This window comes from Mobula birostris, chromosome 9 (genome assembly GCF_030028105.1).
Source record: "Mobula birostris isolate sMobBir1 chromosome 9, sMobBir1.hap1, whole genome shotgun sequence".
NCBI lineage: Eukaryota > Metazoa > Chordata > Chondrichthyes > Myliobatiformes > Myliobatidae > Mobula > Mobula birostris.
This window is the reverse complement of record NC_092378.1, coordinates 73,795,511-73,808,216: the sequence shown is the minus strand read 5'-3', so window position 1 is coordinate 73,808,216 and position 12,706 is coordinate 73,795,511.

The window sequence follows — 12,706 nt, the reverse complement described above, 5'->3', positions numbered from 1 at the left end:
CCAGGGTAGGTCTTATACAGAAAGCGGTGGGGCACTGAGGAGTGCGGTAGAACAAAGGGTGTATAGATCCATAATTCCTTGAAAGTGGCATCACAGGTGGATAGGGTCATAAAGAAAACTTTTGGCCAATTGGCCTTCATAGACCAAAATACTGAGTACAGGAGTTGGGATGTTACGTTGAAATTGTTTAAGACATTGGTGAGGTCTAATTGCTGCAATTCTGGTCACCTACCGACAGGAAAGATATCAATCAGATGGAAAGAGTGCAGAGAAAATTTACGAGGATTTTGCCAGGACTTGAGGACCTGAGTTATAGGGAAAAGTTGAATAGGCAAGGATTTTATTCCCTGGAGTGTAAGAGAATGGGAGGAGATTTCGTAGAGGTATACAAAATTATGTGGGGTATAGATAGGGTAAACTCAAACAGGCTTTTTCCACTGAGGTTGGGTGAAACTAGAGCTAGAGGTTATGGGTTAAGGGTGAAAGGTGAAATGTTTAAGGAAAGCGTGAGGGGTAACTTTTTCACTCAGATGGTGGTTAGAGTGTAGAATGAGCTGCCAGTGCAAGTGCTGGATATGGGTTTGATTTAAACATTTAAGAAAAATTTGGATAGACACATGGATAGGAGGGATATCGAGGGATATGGTTTGTGTGTAGGTTGATGGAACCAGGCAGATAACAGCTCAGCATGGACTAGATGGGCCAAAGGGTCTGTTTCTGTGCTGTAGTGTTCTATGACTCGACTGTTTTAGCACCAATGCTTATTGATGAACTCATTTTTTCACCCTCTCTTCTCAACCATCAAACCACCCACCCTCATCTCCACCATCCCTATTTAGCTGCCTCTGTTTTTCAGAGATGGTTTAAATTTGTTGTGTACTTGCAGAGTTAGAACATACAACGTAGAAGAGTACAACACAGGAACAGGCCATTCAGCCCACAATGTTATACTGAACCAGCTAAAAAGCAAATCAAAAACATCCAAAAACTAATCCCTCCTACCTATGCCATGTCCATATCCCTCCACCTTCCTTACATTCATCTGCTCATCCAAACGTCTTTTACAAGCCTCTAATGATATTTACCTCTACCACCATACCAGCCAGTACATTCCAAAATCCATGACTCTCTGAATAAAACACTTACCCCTCACATCCCCCTTGAATCTACCCCCTCACCTTCAATGCATGCCCTCTGCTATTAGACATTTCAACCCTGGGAAACAGATACTCCCTGCCTACCCAATCTATGCCTCGCATAATCTTGTAAACCTTTATCAGCTCAGGAAGTGCGGGGTGCAGTAACTGTGAGGTTGGTGGCAGAGGATGGGAGATCCCCAGGGTCAATAAGGTTGGTGATGATGTGACGATGGCCTAGTGTTCCTTAGTGGGGTCCTGTTTGAGGGGTAAGTAAGAGGAGATGTCTGAGAGTTGGTGCTGGGCCTCAGCAAGGTAGAGGTCAGTTCGCCAGACTACTACAGCACCTCCCTTACCTGCGGATTTGATGGTGAAGTTAGGATTAGTGCAGAGGAAGTGGAAAGCCGAGCGTTCAGAAGGAGTGAGGTTAGAATAGAAGAGAGGAGTGTTGAAGTCGAGATGGTTGATGTCCCGTCGGCGTCGGCAATGAAAAGATCCAGAGCAGACAGAAGACCAGGGTGGGGTGTCCAGGAAGAGGAGGAGGGATGGAGATGGGAGAAGGGGTCATCAGTGAGGGATGGAGATGGGAGAAGGGGTCATCAGTGCGGAATGGAGAGTCCTTACCAAAGAAATAGGCTCGGAGATGAAGGCGGCGGAAAAGAGCTCAGCGTCGTGGGCAGCGCGGAACTCACTGAGGTGTGGGTGCAGGCATAGGCGGCCTTAGCTATGTTTCACCCGTTTCAACTGAAATGGGCCCCACTCTCCCAGGGGCCCCCAACTGACATGCAAAAACTTAATGCACAGCTCCCAGACACCGCAATATTCTCCTGCTGTTGCCAGCCGAACCACCAGTGTGCGCTTGCTGGCTGACATCTGAGAAAATACATTAAAATTTTTCATTTTTCGGACAGATGATGGTGAGTATTGTCTGCAAAGAGTAAGAATTTCAGGTTGTATGCTGTATACATTCTCTGATATTAAATTGAAACATTTGATATTTGGAACAAGCTGCTATAGGTAGTGGAGGCAAATACTATCAAAAATTATTAGAGCACTTAAAAGCCATTTGGCCAAATGTTTAGAGACAAAAGTAGAGGAATATGTGCCTAACACAAGCAAATGGGATTAGCATAAGTAGATGTGACTGTCGGCGTGAACAGAGTAGATAAGATGGACCATTTCTGTGCTGCATCTGTCTATGACTCCGCAGTCGGTATTGTCAAGCACTCGCTGTAGGTTAAAATAATGGCGGTGGGGGAGGGTTGGGATCTCACTGAAACCTATTGAATATTGGAAAGCCTAGATAGAATGGATGTGGAGAGGATGCTTCCTATAGTGGAGGGGGGCATGGGGGGGGTCTATGTCCAGAAAGCACAGCCTCAAAATAGGAAGATGTCCATTTAGAACACAGCTGAGGAGGAATTTCTTTAGTCAAAGGGTGGTGAATCTGTGGAATTCATTGCCACAAAAGCTGTGGAGGCCAAGTCTGGGTGTATTTAAAGCAGAAATTGATAAGTTCTTGATCAGTAAAGTTACAAAGAAACATAGAAAACCTACAGCACAATACAGACCTTTCGGCCCACAAGGTTATGCCGAACGTGTCCCTACCTTAGAAATTACAAGGCTTACCTATAGCCCTCTATTTTTCTAAGCTCCATGTACCTATCCAAAAGTCTCTTAAAAGACCCTATCGTATCCGCCTCCACCACCGCCGGCAGCCCATTCCACGCAGTCACCACTCTCTGCGTAAAAGACTTACCCCTGACATCTCCTCTGTACCTGCTCCCCAGCACCTTAAACCTGTGTCCTCTTGTGGCAACCATTTCAGCCTTGGGAAAAAGCCTTTGACTATCCACATGATCAATGCCTCTTATCATCTTATACACCTCTATCAGGTCACCTTTCATCATCCGTCGCTCCAAGGAGAAAAGGCCAAGTTCACTCAACCTATTCTCATAAGGCATGCTCCCCAATCCAGGCAACTTCCTTGTAAATCTCCTCTGCACCCTTTCTATGGTTTCCACATCCTTCCTTCACTTGGTCCATCTTGGACACTTCTCCCCCCTTTCTCAATCTCTCAGTCTCCATCTCTGGAGACAGACTGTCCACTGACATCTTCTATAAGCCCACTGACTCTCATAACTACCTCGACTATACCTCTTCCCAAGCTGCCACATGCAAAAATGCTATTTCCTATTCCCAGTTCCTCCATCTCTGCTGCATCTGCTCGCAGGATGACACTTTCCATTCCAGGACATCTCAAATGTCCTCTTTCTTTAAGGATCGTGATTTCCCCTCTGCCATCAGCAATGATGCCCTCACCTGCATCTCCTCATTTCCCGCACTTCGGCCCTCACCCCATCCTCCCGTCACCACAACAGGGACAGAGTTCCCCTTGTCGTCACCTACCATCCCAACAGCCTCCGGATCCAGCACATTATCCACCACACCTTCAACAGGACCCCACCTTTCCCTCACCCCACTCCACTTTCTGCAGGGATCGGTACCTCCGCGACTCCCTGGTCCACACATCCCTCCCCACGGATCTCCCACCCAGCACTTATCCCTGCAAGTGTAAGTGCTACATCTGCCCCTACACCTCCTCTCTCACCACTATTCAAGGCCCCAAACAGTCCTTCCAGGTGAGGCAACACTTCACTTGTGAGCCTGTTGGGGCCATCTATTGCATCCAGTGCTCCTGGCGCGGCCTCCTCTACATCAGTGAAACCCGACGCAGATTGGGGGACTGCTTCATCGAGCACCTCTGCTCAGTCCGCCACAACAGACAGGATATCCCGGTTGCCACCCACTTCAACTCTGTTTCACATTCCCATTCGGATATGTCCATACATGGCCTCCTCTACTGCCATGATGAGGCCAAACTCACGTTGGGGGAGCAACACCTCATATACCGTCTGGGTAGTCTCCAGCCCCTTGGTATGAACACTGAATTCTCCAACTTCCAGTAATTCCCTCCCCCTCCCTTCCCCCATCCCAGTTTCTCTCTGCCCCCTCCTCCAGCTGCCTATCACCACCTTCTTGGTTCCGCCTCCTTCTACTACCCATTGTGCTTTCCCCTATCCCTTCTTCACCTTTCCAGCCTATCACCTCCCTACTTCCCCTCCCCCCACCCCTTTATCTTTCCCCTTACTGGTTTTTCGCCTGGCACCTACCTGCTTTCTCCTTCCCACCCTCCCCCCACCTTCTTTATAGGGCCTCCGCCCCCTCCCTCTTCAGTCCTGATGAAGGGTCTTGGCCTGAAACGTTGACTGTTCATTTCCGCAGATGCGGCCCGACCTGCTGAGTTCCTCCAGCATGTTGAGCATGTTGCCACATCCTTCCTGTAGCGAGGCAACCAGAACTGAGCGTAGTACTCCAAGTGGGGTCTGACCAGGGTCCTATATAGCTGCAACATTACCTCTTGGCTCCTAAATTCAATTCCATGACTCATAAAGGCCAATACACCGTATGCCTTCTTAACCACAGAGTCAACCTGCGGAGCTGCTTTGAGCGTCCTATAGACTCAGACCCCAAGATCCCTCTGATCCTCCACACTGCCAAGAGTCTTACCATTAATACTATATTCTGCCATCATATTTGACCAACCAAAATGAACCACCTCACACTTACCTGGGTTGAACTCCATCTGCCACTTGTCAGCCCAGTTTTGCATCCTATCAATGTCCCACTGTAACCTCTGACAGCCTTCCACACTATCCACAACACCACCAACCTTTGTGTCAACAGCAAACTTATTAGCCCATCCATCCACTTCTTCATCCAGGCCATTTATAAAAATCACGAAGAGTAAGGGTCCTAGAACAGATTCCTGAGGCACACCACTGGTCACGAACCTCCATGCAGAATATGACCTGTCCCTTTGGATCCCATGTCTCCTTACTTTCTCAATAAGCCTTGTATGGGGTACCTTATGAAGTGGCTTGCTGAAATCCATATACATAACATCTACTGCTCTTCCTTCATCAATGTGTTTAGACATATCCTCAAAAAATTCAATCAGGCTCGTAAGGCACAACCTGTAGTTGAGAAAGCCATGCTGACTATTCCTAATCATATTATGCCTCTCCAAATGTTCATAAATCCTGCCTCTCAGGATCTTCTCCATCAACTAACCAACCACTGAAGACTCACTGGTCTATAATTTCCTGGGCTATCTCCACTCCCTTTCTTGAATAAAGGAACAACATCCGCAACCTTCCAATCCTCTGGATCCACTCCCATCCCCATTGATGATTCAAAAATCATTGCCAGAGGCTCAGCAATCTCCTCCCTCACCTCCCACAGTAGCCTGGGGTACATCTCATCTGGTCCCGGTGACTTATCCAACTTGGTGCTTTCCAAAAGCTCCAGCACATCCTCTTTCTTAATACCTACATGCTCAAGCTTTTCAGTCTGCTGCAAGTCAGCACTACAGTCACCAAGATCCTTTTCCATAGTGAATACTGAAGTAAAGTATTTATTAAGTACCACTGTTATTTCCTCCGGTTCCATACACACTTTCCCACTGTCACATTTGATAGGTCCTGTTCTTTCTCGTCTTATCCTCTTGCTCTTAACATACTTGTAGAATGCCTTGGGGTTTTCCTTAATCCTGCCCGCCAAGGCCTTCTCATGGCCCCTTCTGGCTCTCCTAATTTCCTTCTTAAACTCCTTCCTGTAAACTTTATAATCTTCTAGATCTCTAACATTACCTAGCTCTCTGAACCTTTTGTAAGCTTTTCTTTTCTTCTTGACTAGATTTATTACGGCCTTTGTACACCACAGTTCCCATACCCTACCATGACTTCCCTGTCTCATTGGATCGTACCTATGCAAAACTTCACACAAGTATCCCCAGAACATTTGCACATTTCTTCCGTACTTTTCCCTGAGAACATCTGTTCCCAATTTAAGCTTCCAATTTCCTGCCTGATAGCCTCACAATTCCCCTTACTGCAACTAAATGCTTTTCTAACCTGTCAGTCCCTGTCTCTCTCCAATGCTATTGTAAAGGAGATAGAATTACGATCACTATCTGCAAAATGCTCTCCCACTGAGAGATCTGACACCTGACCTGGTTCATTTCCCAATACCAAATCAAGTACAGCCTCTCCTCTTGTAGGCTTATCTACATATTGTGTCAAGGAACCTTCCTGAACACACCTAACAAACTCCACCCCATCTAAACCCTTTGCTCTAGGGAGATTCCAATCGATATTTGGGAAATTAAAATCTCCCATCATGACAACTCTTATTATTATAGCTTTCCAGGATCCATTTCCCTATCTGCTCCTCGATATCCCTGTTACTATTGGGCGGCCTATAAAAAACACCCAGTAACGTTATTGACCGCTCCTGTTCCTTACATCCACCCACAGAGACTCCGTAGACAATCCCTCCATGACATCCACCTTTTCTGCAGCTGTGACACTATCTCTGATCAACAGTGCCACGCCCCCACCTCTCTTTCCTCCCTCCCTGTCCTTTCTGAAACATCTAAAAACTGGCACTTGAAGTAACCATTCCTGTCCCTAAGCCATCCAAGTCTCTGTAATGGCCACCATATCATAGATCCAAGTATAGATCTACACTCTTAGCTCATCCACTTTGTTCACAATACTACTTGCATTAAAGTAGACACATCTCAAACTGTCGTCTGAGCACATCCATTCTCTATCACCTGCCTATCCTCCCTCTCGCACTGTCTACAAATTTTCTTTATTTGTGAGCCAACCACCTCTTCTCCAGTCTCTTCAGTTCGGTTCCCACCCCACAACAATTCTATTTAAACTCTCCCCAGTAGTCTTAGCAAACCTCCCCGCCAGGATATTGGTCCCCCTGGGATTCAAGTGCAACCTGTCCTTTTTGTACAGGTCACACCTGCCCCAAAAGAGGTCCCAATGACCCAGAAATCTGAATCTCTGCCCCCTGCTCCAATCCCTCAGCCATGCATTTATCCTCCACCTCATCCTATTCCTATACTCACTGTCACGTGGCACAGGCAGTAATCTCAAGATTACTACTTTTGCGGTCCTGCTTCTCTACTTCCTTCCTAACTCCCTGTAGTCTTTCTTCAGGACCTCTTCCCTTTTCCTACCTATGTCATTGGTACCAATATGTATCATGACCTCTGGCTGTTCTCCCTCCCACTGTAGGATACCTTGGACACGATCTGAAACATCCCAGACCCTGGCACCTGGGAGGCAAACTACTATCCGAGTTTCTTTCCTGCATCCACAGAATCACCTGTCTGACCCCCTAACTATAGAGTCCCCTATCCTACTGCCATCCTTTCCCTACCCTTCTGAGCCACAGGGCCAGACTCTGTGCCAGAGGCACGGCCACTGTTGCTTCCCCCAGGTAGGCCATTCCCGCCCCAACAGTACTCAAACAGGAGTACTTATTCTCAATGGGTACAGCCACAGGGGTACTCTATAGTACCTGACTCTTCCCCTTTCCTCTCCTGACTGTTACTCACTTGTCTGTCTCCTGTGGCCCTGTTTTGACCCCATGCCTATAAAGATTGTCAAAGATTACAAGAAGACAGGAGAATGGGGTTAAGAGGGAAAATAAATCAGTTGTGATGGAATGGTGGATCAGACTCAATGGGTTGAATGGCCTATTCTGCTCCTAGGTCTTTTCTTGCGCTCGTATAGCTTGTTATTTCATGAAATGTTCTGGATGTCATGCAAACTGACTACCAGGATACCCAAGCAGTCCTGAATCACCACTTTTTTCTATTTGTTTGGTAATTTACCACAAGTGTCCAGTCAATCCACCAAAATATATTTGTTAGTTGCTCTATAAAATCAAACCCAGCTGGAAATGTATGCACTGTAAATTTAAATTTGCGTGATTTTATAAAGGGCATCTGGAAAATAACTGGACATTTCCAAAATTATAGCATTTTCTCTTGCAAGGAATGGCATTCAGCAGAGTTCTAAGTTCAAATTAAATTTATTATCAAAGTTGTTTGTTGTTTCATATGGCACGGCCGGGAGGGGCACCATGAGTCTGTCTGTTCAGGCGCTGGAGTTGGATTGATCTTTACTTGGTATCTCGTCCACAGCTGTTCCAGCATGGGTGGCTCTGAGTTGGCATCGCCTGATGGAGACCTTGAAGCACACAAGCCTCCACACGAGGTCAATGTGTTGATTCAGATCATGGAGGATTATCAGAGCATGCATATGTCATCATATACCACTTTGAGATTCATTTTCTTGCAGGAACAGTCATTATAAGAGTGAACAGAAATGCAGGTACAGGTATTCTTTCATGGTTAACTGAACACCCACTATGTACCCATTTCCTGGAACCTCCTTTCTCTGTTTGATTTCTCTCCACTATTGTTTAATGTTGCTTCGGTATCATATGAATGAACCAGCACATACGCAGGCAGTGGTCAAAGCTTGGTTGTTGCTAAATTACAGGATTTTCTCTGATGGAAGAATTCCCATTCAAATGATTAAATGATTCTGGGTATTGAAATGCTGAATAAATAATGACCATAAAACTTCTGGAAAGTTGCTAAGACCCATCTGGGTCACAGATGAATTTTAGAAAATAAGTTTGCTTTTCATTATTACCCTAACTTAGTGGTTACTACAGATGCACAATTAAGTGGTTGGCTATTATTTTCCCTCTGAAATGTCTCAACAAACTATTGAACTCAAGAGGAATCAGTAATATGTCACATAAACCAGCCTATCCATGGATAAATCAATAATAAGCTGCACTGGGATTTTAAATAACACACACAATATGCTGGAGAAACTCTGCAAGTCAGGCAGCATCTATGGAAATGAATAAGCAGTCCTTCCTCCCATTGGAGACACCTCTATGGAGGGGAATAAACAGCCAACATTTCAGGCCAAGATCCTTCAACAGGACTGGAAAGGAAAGGGGCAGAAGACAGAATAAGAAGGTGGCTCAAAATGTTGACTGTTTATTCCCCTCCACAGAATTTTTTGTGTCTGGAATTTTAGAGAATTTGTTTAGTTAAAGTAAATGCTAACTCCAAAAGATGTTTTTAAAGGTGTTTAACACCATATCATATTATGGCTGTGTTTGGTTTGAAGAGCAAGATCTTAGGGACATATACATAGCTAGGAGGCAAAGAATTTTGCACAAGACTGTATTTGTCAACGTGAGTGGAAGGCGAGTTTGTAAATCCAGCAGGAGCAAAGGATGTTATGGATGATGAGGATGGAGTGCCTCGGGAGGGATGTGAGACTGGTGGGAGAGAAGGAGTGCCAAGGGTTGGGACTGGCACAGATGCAGACACACCCAACCCTGAGACATTAGGAAGGTAACCTGATTCCAAAAAATTGGTTTATTGATCATTACAGAATGCCTCTCTGATGCTTCCTGCTCCCTCCCCTCAACTCTACCCTTGATTCCCCTCACCCTGCCTCTTTTCCACTCTCAGTCCACAATAGAAATCCATATCAAGTCAAGTCAAATTTATTTATATTGCACATTTAAAAACAACCCACGTTGAACCAAAGTGCTGTACAGATCAGAGCAGAATAGCTAAAATTACAAACACGAGAAACACAGACATAACCAACAAGGCAAACAGCTTATCGGCACAAAAGAAACAACACAAGGGCCGAGGCACAAGCCAAAAATCAGCCACATCAGGAGGATTCAAACGCCAGTGAATAGAAGTAAGATTTGAGCCTGGATTTAAAAGAGTCGAAGGAGGAGGCAGATCTGATAGGGAGGGGAATGCTGTTCCACAGTATAGGGGCTACAATAGCAAAAGCACGGTCACCCCTGAGCTTAAGTTTAAATCACGGGACAGCCAGGAGCACCACGTCAGCCGGCCTGAGGGACTTGGAAGTAGAATAAAGGATTAGAAGGTCTGTGTTAAGGGGGAGTCAGCTCACTTAGGGCTTTATAAACAAATAGGAGAACCTTAAAATCGTTTCTGAACCGTACTGGTAGCCGGTGGAGAGAGGCTCGGATAGAAGTAATATGGTCCCTCTTCCGGGCACCTGTCAGGAGCCTGGCTGCGGCATTTTGAACCAGTTGCAGATGGGAAAGGGTCGACTGACTAATCCCAGTTTACAGAGGGTTGGAGTAGTCCAAGCGGGAGGATATAAGGGCGTGGATGACTTTCTCAAGATCCTTGAAAGAGAGAAACTGCTTGATTTTGTCAATAGTACGAAGCTGGAAAAATTGACTTTTACTACTGTATTAACTTGCTTGTCAAACTTAAAGGTGGAATCAAATATCACACCAAGGGTTTTAACATGGGGTTTGACAAGGGCGGACAGGTTACCAAAACTGTTGGTAATCACTTTGATGGTGTCGGGGGGGGAGGCAGAATTATGAAATTTGTTTTTTTTGTGGCAGCAGTACACTGCAATTCTCAAAATTACTACAGTACTGTGCAAAAGTCTTTGGCACTCTAGTTAGTTATATATTCAACTAAGACTTTTGCACAGTACTGTATAAGATACAAAATTATGAGGGTGATAGAAAGGTGGTTGAGAAGAAACTCATCACCATTACAAAGGTGTTTGAAATCTGAGCACATGGTGTTAAGATGAGAGGTAAGAACGTTGGAGGCCACTTGCACTTGAGGAAAAGTGCTGGCACTTCAAGGTGTTTATTATCTGGAACACATTGTCTGAGAGGTTAGAGCAGAGAGGTACAACCACAGCATTTAAGATAGAAACATAGAAAACCTACAGCACAATACAGGCCCTTTGGCCCACAAAGCTGAGCTCAACATGTACTTACTTCAGAAATTACTTTAGAAGTTTTAGAAGTTACTCATAGCCATCTATTTTTCTAAGCTCCATGTACCTATCCAGGAGTCTCTTAAAAGACCCTATCGTATCCGCCTCCACCACCATTGCCAGCGGCCCATTCCATGCACTCACCAATCTCTGTGTAAAAAAAACTTACTTCCGTCATCTCTTCTATACCTATTTTCAAGCCCTTTAAAACTGTGGCCTCTCATGCTAGCCTTTTTAGCCCTGGGAAAAAGCCTCTGACTGTCCACACGATCAATGCCTCTCATCATTTTATAAACCTCTATCAGGTTACCTCTCATCCTCTGTCGCTCCAAGGAGAAAAGGCCACGTTCACTCAACCTATTCTCATAGGGCATGCTCCAGGCATGTCACATACCCCGTGACGGTTAAAGTACCAGCAGAAATGGAAAACACTTTGGAGTCCTGTTCTTACAAAACTTTCAGTAATACCCAACCATTCCTAAAAACCTTCTTAATGCTTTCTTACCAGTCAGACCAGGACCCTCAGCAATATCTTGAACCCTGGCCTGTACAGGAGCCAGTTGGCCCTAACCTACCACATAGCCCAGACAAATAACAGTAGCATGACCAAATTCACTCTTATCAAGGTTCACGGTAAGAGTGGCCTTGGACAGCCTTTTAAACAGTTTTTCTACAGTCACAATATGCTCTTCCCATGTGTCATTCCAGCCTACTAAGTCATCGATATAAGCCTCTGTGTTTTCAAAACCTCTAATCACAGAATTGATCATTCTTTGAAATGTCCCTGGATCATTTTTCATCCCAAAGGTTAAAACATTGTACTCATACAGTCCAGATTGTGTCTCAAATGCTGATATCTCTTCAGCCCTCTCTGTCAAAGGAACACACCAATATCCTTTTAACAAGTCAGATCTTTGTAAGGTATTTAGCCTTTCCCACTCTGTCAGTACAGTCACCTACTCTCTTTCCTTGTTCTTTCTTGTTTCCAATTTCTTGTTCAACCATTTTACTTTCCTCTAAATTCATTCTGTAAGGATGCTCTTTGATCAGCTGGGCTGAATTTACAATGATGTCATACCCTGCAGAGGTACACCATCTTAGAATGTCAGGAAATAAGTCTTTATGCTTGCTAATTAATTCTTTCAATTGTTTTTGCAGTGCAGGTTCCAACTGATGGACCTTATCAGTAATATTTTTCAAAACAATGGAATTCTTAAATCTTGTTGATACTAGATCCAACGAGTTAAAATGATTTTTCACCTCATTCCCAGCCTCTGCTACCACAACTCCATTTGTTTTCCTAACAGTACCCACAGGTGCTATCCTATCAAACAATTGTTTTATTTTGATTTGACCATTCTGCAAACTTTTCTTTGCAAGGTCACAAACCTTGTTAAATCTTTCCTGGAACTTGAAAACATAATTAAGCACACTGACACATATTTCCTAATCAGACCACAGTTCTTTGAATAGGGTCAAAGGTCCTTTGGGCCTGTGACCGAACACAGGTTCAAATAGACTACCTTCCAAGTTCAAATAGACTACCCTCCAATTATTTTCGAATCACATCTCCAACAGCAAAAAAGAGTAGGGGAACCCATCTTCCCAACTTTTCCCATTTTTCACACAAAATGCTTTAATCATGGTCTTAAGAGTGGAGTGGAACCGTTCCTAACCTCCCTCTGACTCTGTGTGATATGCAGATGACACTGTGTGCTTAGCTCCCAGTTCTCCAACTATCACCTGGAATGTTCTGGAAGTAAAGTTACTACCCTGGTCAAATTGATTTGTTTGGGCAGACCTACCAGTGTGAAAAACTTA